Source organism: Panthera uncia (genome assembly GCF_023721935.1).
Source record: "Panthera uncia isolate 11264 chromosome A3 unlocalized genomic scaffold, Puncia_PCG_1.0 HiC_scaffold_11, whole genome shotgun sequence".
In the NCBI taxonomy this organism is placed as follows: Eukaryota; Metazoa; Chordata; class Mammalia; order Carnivora; family Felidae; genus Panthera; species Panthera uncia.
The window spans coordinates 48,631,962-48,641,239 of record NW_026057578.1 but is presented as its reverse complement, the minus strand read 5'-3'; positions in this window follow the sequence as shown (position 1 = coordinate 48,641,239).

The window sequence follows — 9,278 nt, the reverse complement described above, 5'->3', positions numbered from 1 at the left end:
CCATTGACACCACTGCTTGTACTGGGAAAGTAATCCAGCAGGTCTCATGGAGCTGCTGTGGCTGGTTAGAAATGTGGGCTCCTTATCTACCACCTGGATCTCAGCACTAGGCTAAAAATAGCCACATTTTAGATGTTAAACCAACAGCCAGTAGTCTGGGTATCAACAATGTCTCATGGTGAAGCCCATGGTCAGACTACATTGATAATCAAATAATACCAGTTTTATGTAATCACTAAAGACAGAAATGTATTCAGTGACTCAGGATAGCACAGAAAATTACTGTAAGAAAACAGGGGATAGGTTAAGATAGTCAGGGAAAGTATCATAGAACCAGAAGCATTGAGATTGCTCATTGAGGTTTGCTCGTGGACCAAACATGGTGTGCACAGGTGCTCTGTGTTTCTGTTTTTTACCTGACAGAGTGTTTATCTTAAAAACTGAGAATAAACTGAGTGTTTATGGGGGTTGGGAGGGAGGGGAAAGTGGGTGATGGACATTGAGGAGGGCACCTGTTGGGATGAGCACTAGGTGTCGTATGGAAACCAATTTGACAAAAATTTCATATTAAAAAAAACTTTAATTAGTTGCCAAACACAGACACTGAGAGATTTTGGTTAGGAGTCTGGATCTCATCTTCTGACATGGTACCACCTGGCTTTAAACAGGGTATGTTCTTCTGGGGCAGCTGGTCAGTCCCTATGGGACCCAGAGTCTAGGATCCTGAAACAGACCTGAGTGGACCTTCAGGAATGGATAGAGACCACCTGGAAACGTCAAGGTTAGAGTCCTGAATTTCTTGCTTTGGGAAGAGCTTTCCAAGCAACATATGAAACACAGAAGGTATAAAAAGAGGGGTTTGACTCCACAAATATTCTAATCTTTGCACTTCAAAAGCACTTTAAACAAAATTGAAAGGTAAAAGGCAAAATAAGAAAAATGCAACAAGTGGCAGATGGTTAGATGTACTGTACCTCTGGAAAGTTCTGATTTACCCCTGCCTAATTATCGACTGCAACCCTTTCACTTTCGAAAGTGCCCTGATTTGGACAATAAATCACGTACATGGTTATCTTACAAATGGTCAATATTTGTAGTCAAATGGTTAATATTTGTAGTATATAAGAAATGTTCACATGTTAAAAAGAAAGATGAACACTGAAAAGTGGAATAAAGCCATAAACAGGTAATGTATAGTGTAGATTAAAACAAACGGTCAACTCATAGTGAAAATATTAACTGTTAATAAAAAAAGGATGGTAAAAATGAGGTAGTATTTTTTGTCTGGAAATTGGAAAGCTTTATAAAAATATAAACACATACATGCAGTTTTGCACAGGTATGGGGACTTCTCATTTTGCAGTTTGGAACATAACTTGGAAGGCTCCTTCTGGAAGGTAATTTTGCAATTTGTATAAGAAAATTTTCCACTTCTAAGAATGTATCTTTAGGAAATATTTTAGAATAAGCAAAATGATTGGAATATTATTTTCACTGAAGCTTTGTGTATAGAAAATTGGAAAGAAGATAAGTGCCCAACAGGGAGGAAATAAATTGTTATTAGCTGATGGTTCTTACGTCCCACTAGGCACTTTACGTACTTTCTCCCTTTTAACCTCTACTACAACCTTATGAGGTAGGTACCATCATTATCCCCATCTTATAGTTGAAAAAACTGAGGCACAGACCACTGAAGGCAGCCAGTAAGTAGCAGGATGTGTGCAATGTGGCCTCTAACCCTAGAATTTCACAACTGAACAAGCATCTCTCTATCCATGATGTTGCATCCACTGAGTGGCATGTCCATCAAAAATGATGTTGAAGGACAGCAAATGACTTGAAATGAGAGATATGAAATATTTTTAAGTGAAAACAGTTATGAACCAGTATATATAGTATTGTTCAATTTTTATAAAAAAGCGAACATCTCTGTATGCGTAAAAATGATGAATATAAACCAAACTAATCACAGATATGTGTATGTAGGAATATCTCTAGGTGGTAGAAATACACAGGATTTTTGTTATCTTCTTTTGTATTGTTCCTATTTTATAAACATTGTACAATAACTACAAGTTAAATTTGAAGTACGAAAAAATACCTGCAAAGTTAAAGTAGGGATTTGGCTGGGGGATGTATCATTTCAGATGCACTGGTGGACTGTGGCCAACAAAGCATGGCAGCTTTGAAGAGACCACCAGCCTATAATGACAGATGAAGAAAGAGTAATAGAGAACTGGGCTAACCTCTGTTCTTTGTTACAGGATGGTCCCTGTAGAAGAGGGTCATCTCTTGTTGTCTATCCTGTATCACACATCAGGATAGACATGCCCCCAGTAAGTGGAAGGAAGGCAGGAGGCAAGAGGAAAGGAAAGGACGGCTGTTGAGGAAATTTTCCTTCTGATAAACCTGGTACCCTGTTTCTATTGGTCAAAATTCATTTCTGATGCTTGCCCTTGCCCTTGCCTGCTTCCCTTCCAGCTGTGTGTCCACTGCACACCACCCCTACCAGTGCTCTAAGCTTGCCAAGATGGCCCCACCTTTGACCCTCTTACCTTACCCCTACTGCAAGCATTAGGGTGCTTGCAGTGCTAACTGGACCCCTGCCCTCCTCAGATCCTCAAAGTTTGTGCCCTATGCCTTCCACCCTCCTACACCATCAGTTACCCTTCCATTTTGGATCATTCTCATCAGCCTTGAGCATCACTCATATTGAAAATAATCCCTTGAATCCTACATCCCCCATGGCTCAATTTTTCTGTTTTCTAAGGAAAATTCCTTTGACCACTTGTCTGTTCTGCTCATGTCCACTTCCTTACTTCCCAACCTACCTGTAATTGTGCAACCAGGCTTTACCCACACTCCCCTGCAGAAAGCACTCAGGTCAAGTCACCTACCACCTCCACCTCCAAATCCTCTGGGTAGTCCTCATTCCAAGACTTGTTGCCCAATTCCCAAAGCCAGCATTTTCCCCTCCCCTTTCTTCTGAAAATGTTGGGTTCCCTCTTACCTCCCCAGCCTCTTCTTACTGCTCTCCTCTGTTGACTCCTGCCCAGGGCTCAGTCCTCAGCTCTCCTATCCTCCTTCACACACTGGATAGTCTAACTTTGTGGTTTTTCTTTGTTGCAAATATCCTCTGGATGTTGGTGTATCTCACACCATGGTCATCCCATTCCCAGAGTCAGCCTGCATCTGCTGCTTGTTCAGCATCTTGCTTGCTGTCTGACCAGCTTCTTGAACCTAAGTCTCTGTTTTACCACACCTCCTCCTCTCCCAAGCCTCATTCTTGCTTCTGCCATAAGCTTCCTCATCTTAATGTGAGGCACTACTGATTATCCAGTATTTCATGTCAAAAGCCTGGGACTCAGCCTTGATTTCTTCACACTGTCCTCACCACTCCCTGGATCCGTGAGCATTTCCCTGAATGCTGCCTTCAGAATCCCTCTTTTACCTGACCCTTCCTCTTGTTCCTGCCGGTGCCTTCCCAGTGTCCAAGCCACTAGGTCTCTCCTGAGAGTGCTGTAATAGTACCCACATTTCTGTCCTTGCTTCTCCCTCTGTAGCCACATCTCTGTCCTTCCTGTCCTCTCTCTGCAGCCAAGACTGAGTTAAGAAAACCACAAATCCATTGATTCACTATCCTACTATGCTCAATGTTCAATCCTACAACCTCTCAATGAGAGCATCAGGTCCTATGTGATCCAGCATTGCCCACCCTCAGCCCCATGCCAATTCCCTTTCCTCCTGCTCACAGGCTCAGCCCAACAGGCCTGGATGTTTCTTCACAAGCTGAGTGTGTTCCCACTGGGGGCAATCATGCTATTTTCTTCCTGTGCCTTTTCCCTGTTTCTCTCTATGTCTGACTCCTTCTCCTAACTCAAGTGTCCATCCTCATGTCACCCCATTGGAGAGGCCTTCCTCAGCAGACACCATGGGTGCCCTGGCCATATGGGTTAAATACACTACATAGTAGGTGTTCAACAAATGTTCTTTGGGCAGATAAACAGATGCATGAGCGCTGCCTTTTGCTCTTTTTCAGTGCGGTGGAGATTCCACCCCGGGGTTTCTGGGGTATTTAGGCACAAGTCACTGCTGATGGGGTATGTAGGGGTGACTTTGGGACAAAGCACTGATGACAGGGGTTCTTCCCAGATTCACAGAGGTGCTTAACTCTCTGTGGTTAATTTTCTGATGCAACCATGTGGGCAGCAGCCTCCATTCAGGATTTGGGGAACAAAACAAAGGTAATGATGCTAATTTCTCTGAATTTTGTAAAATGCACCAAAATGTTGGCTTATTGAAAATCTGTCTTCAAGCATCATCTAATAGGATGAGATGCTCAGAACTGCTCTGCTCTGATCTCCCTGGGGAGGTGAGTGGGGCTCAGTGGGACTTCCAAGCCTCCCAGGCTAGAAGCCAGAGCTATAGGTCTGATTGGGTATGGGCCTGGCCAGTGTCTGCCTTCAGAAAGGATTGTGGCTTGTTCTGGTCCATCTGGCAGGGGGAGGGTCCTCAGAGCACCTGAGAGGGGCTGACAGTACTCATGATGTTCCAAACAGCTATAAGGGAGGGTCCAAAGAACCTGGCACATGGGATCCAGCAGAGATCTGGGCTTCAGGAGTGTGCCTGTGGGCCAGCATTGGACTTGACTGGAGCCATAGGAGGGGTGGCTGTGTATTCCCCTCTGGTCTGGTGGGTTTGCATCTCCAGGGTTGTCTTCCTACATCATCTGTGTCTCCCACCTTGGATGATGGAGGACATAAGCTGGGAGGCACTTTAGTGAGGTGGGTGGAAATCAGAGGTGACAGGGACACCTGGAGGTCCTTGGCCTGTGCCCTTTCTTTCCTAACAGAACTGACTGCCAGGTCCCATAACCTTGGGTCTTATGCATCCCTGGGTGGGGGGCTCTATGTTTCAGCTGCCGTTTGTCCCTGGGACTCCAGTTTAGCATTTAGATGAGATTCATGATCAGAGGGAAGGAGATTTGCCAGCAACAATGCCAGCACAATTGCTTAGGGTTCAGGATTTCCAGAAAGTCATCACTAAGGGGACCAGAAATGTTTTGTTGTCTGCAGCTTTCTGGCAACTGAAGGGGGTGGTCCCTCATCCATGCAAGGGGGCTGCTCAGGGCAGGGTGGTGGGGTCAGGCTTATGCCTAACCCTCGAGCTTTGGGATTGTGGGGAAATATTATATCTGAGCTCACAGCAAATATTTAATGACTGAATCTGTGGAATGTGGTTGATAATGACTTCATTTATTCACACAACAAATCAAGGTGCTATTCTAGGATCTGGGATAGCTCAGTGAATACCAAGACAAAATTCCCTGTCTGCATCTCTCTTGTCAGAAGGACACATTCAAAAGGCTTTGGGAATGTCTGTGCCTATGAAAGGGAGTGGTTATTATCAGTCAGATGTCCATATTTATGTTGTTTTTTTATTTAGGTATAAGTTACACAAAATAAAATACACAGATCTTAAGTTTCCATTTGATGAGTTCTTGTAATTCTATACACCTGTGTAACCATCATCCAGACACATTTAGGGCACTGTCACCAGTCTAGGAATTTTCCTTGTAACCTTTCCCATTCAATCTCCTAAAGCTGCTCTCCACTCCAGGTAACACATTCTGATCTTTCAGCACAGATTGCTTTTGCCTGTTGTTTAACTCCATGTACAGCATGTACCTTTTTGGTGTGTCTCGCCCCTTTTTTCCATATACTGTTTTGTTGACTCATCCATGCTTGGACCTGTTTCAGAATCCCCTTATTTCTGGGACTGAGTAGTATTCCAAGATTTGAACAGATCACCATTTGTTTATTCATATTGTTGCATTGTTGGGTGATTTCCAAGTTTCATGGTTATGGGTGGGGACTGTGAATCTTTGTGCAGGTCTGTTTATGGACATGAGTTTTTACTTCTCCAAGTGTGGAGCATTAGGTTGTAGCTGAGACATAGGTTTGACTTTGTCAAATAGTTTTCAGCACCGTTCTGTTGTCATGCATGCCCACTCACACAAGAGTCCTTGATCTGCACCTTTGCTAGCATGTGATGATACCAAGTTTCATTCTCTTTGCTGGTCTAGTGGTGTGTGGTGGTATCTCACTGTGGTTTTAATTTGCATTTCCTGATCACTAATGGCATTGAGGCCCTCCTGGTGTTCACTCACCATTTTTTTTTACATTTTATCCTAGCCTGGGTTCTGCTTCTCATTAAATGAGTACATGGGGAACAGAAATTAGTGGTCACTTTGTATTGACAGCAAGGAAAGTTTGGGGAAATATTTTAGCATCAAAATTTGGAGAAATTTTAGTCTTAGTTCTCTCTGTACCTTTTTGTTCAGCTATTTTTGTGGTTTTTTTTTTTTTTTAAGACCTATTTGCAGCTGGGACAGTTATTCTCTCCTCTTTGACCTAAGGCTATTCTTAGATGCTTCTAAAATGCCTTGTGGAACCTCTAACTATCCATCCAACCATTAGTCCATCAGTCCATCAATCCATTGATCCATCCATCCATCCATGCATTCATCCAATGCATCGATACCCACTACCTACCCATCCACCCACTCAATGTCCTTCCAGGTGAAAAGTGGTGCCTGGGCTCTTTCCTTTATCTGTGCCCACTCTCCATGTCCCTGCTGGTTTCTGGATCAGACAGTTTTGGGTGCCCCTCAGATCTTTTAAGCCCTCTCTTTTACTGAAGATGCAGCTGCAATGACCAGTCCCACACAGGCTTCAACCAGCTTTGTAAAACCTGAAATGGCCTTGCTTCTCTTGTTTCTTGTTTAGCCCTTCCCTGATATCTTGGTGTGGGATAACTGGATCCCTGTGGCACCTACACATCCCATCTGGGTGTGAAGATCAGTCAACCTTCAAGGGAGTGAATGGGTAGATGCTTCTTCCTTTGGTCCTCTTGGGGGTGTTCTGAGGAGTGTCAGGTGTTTCTCACTCAGTGCCCCCAGATTGAGTGACAGTGGGCATTAGCTGAGACCAGCCCAGTAAGGCACCCATGAGCAGACATTCCCCTTTCCCTGTCCCTCACACCTGCTCCTGGGGTCACAGCCCTATACAACCTTGACTTAGGCTCTGCTTTTAGAGACTCAGGCTCACACAATCTTGAAAACATGTGTCTGATACTGCTTCCATGCTGAAATCCCTACAATGGCAGGCCTGATATTTGAAACAATGTGCCAGTATTATAACATAAACTACCAGGTTCCTTCAGGCCTATCCACTGCCTGCTTCTCTCCATTATTCCTCCTTCCTTTTTGCTTCCATCTTCAGCCTTTGTCTGCTCTCATGATTGCCATTGTCTGCCTCCCACCATGATTTCCCATGCCTTGTTCCATCTAAATCCTCCCTCCATCATCACCCCTGTCTCCATCATACCCCTGCCTCCCTCCATCATTCTCCTGGCTCCCTCCATCCTCACCTCTGCCTCCCTCCATCATCACTCTACTTATTTCACAGAGTCTGAAACTCCCTCAAAGGGGATGGCAGTGAATTCTACCTGGGATGTGGGTGGCATGGAGCTCAGAGAAATCTTCTCAGGAGAAGGATAGAGGGGAGAGGGGCTTGGAGAGTCTTGGAGAGTCTCTTGTATATCTGTAAGGGCCATGAACACTGACTTGAATATCAGACTATGAGATTCAGTTCTAGTTCTGCTCCCTCATGGTTGTGTGACCTTGGTCAAATTACTTAATCTTTCTGAGCCACAGTTCCTTATTCATCTGTGAAAACAACATTGGTAATAAGTACTGCATAGGATTCCTAGAGGACTTAAAGAGATGGCTCATGTAGCATGCTTGGCACTTGGTTACCGCTCAGTAAATATTCACTTTTTGTATATGCTGAGTTTGTCCTCTGGAATGCAACCAACCCCCAGTTCCCAGATGTTGGGGTCATTCAACAGTGTGTGGAGTCACCTCCTAAGGTTCAAGACCTGTATAAACACTCATGGAGTTTTCACTCTGGTCAGGAAGACTGACGATTAAGTGAAGAGTAGCAATCACAAGCAGTGATGAGCAGTGGTCCAGGTTTGGTCTATGAGCATGTTTCCTGTAGTCCAGCAGTTCTCAAATGGGTGGTCCCTGGAAGGGCAACATCAGCAACACTAGGACACTTGTTAGAAATACAGACTTTGGGAACCCATCCCAGATCTGCTGGATCTGAGGCTCTGGGCTAAAGTCCAGGAAACTGTTTTAACCAAGTCTCTAGTGGGGTTTGATCAAAACCGCCTTATGTGGCAGCACAATGTAGCACAATTGCTGGAGAGACTCAGATAGGGCATAATTTGCTTGGTAAACCGAGTCTCTTGTCCTGCAGCCACTCTGATTTCTGCCCTTACTCTTGGAGATGGCTGTTGACTTGTCACATCTCTCTAGCTGTGTTGGATACTTTGTCCACTCTCTGAGGCCTCTGTTCTGTGTCTTCATTCTGAGACCAGAGTGACCCCAGGGCCTACCATACCCAGGAATGAATTTGTGTGGTATGAACCAGGGACTCCCTCCCACCTACACCTCTTACCAAGGAAGCATCTATTCTGGTTCTGTTTCCTGTTTGCATCCAGCAGAACCAGACTTTTCACGTGTCTGTGCTTCACAGAGTCTTGTGTGAACCTGTGGAGGTGCACAAATGATTCAAAAGTCAGAGCCATCTGATTAAAATAAGGAAAAGGGGACCCCTCAAGGAGAGAGAGATGTAGTTGAGGCTTTTGGGGGGGCCCACTGGGAAGCCAGAGAGAGGCAGGGCAGAAGTTTCTAGCCCTGTTGGAATTCCTGATTCTAGCAATGAAAGTGGTGCTAAAAGAAGCTCCCAGAGCATAGACAGGTGGGGTGAGAGCCACATAAATATATGTCCATGTTCAGTTTTCTTCTCCCTGCTTGTTTTTTTAACCAAAGTACCCCAGCACACAGGACCTTCCTCCCCACACCTCTGAATCCCAGGGGGTGCTCCTTTGTCCTCTCCAGAGGCCTGGAAGGAATGGGGAAGCTCCCTCATTGGAGAGAAAACAGGGGAATTTCCTGACTCCCATGAACTAGACTTGGCCTGTGAGGATGGCTGCGTTGTCTCCAATTCACAGATGAAGAAACTGAGACTGAGCGCAGTTAGATAATGAGCCCAAATTTACCCTGATAGCTGGTTAGTGAAGGAGTGTGCATTTGAACTAGGACCTTTGGATTTTTTTTATTTATTTATTTATTTTTTTTATTTTTTAATATATGAAATTTACTGTCAAATTGGTTTCCATACAACACCCAGTGCTCATCCCAAAAGGTG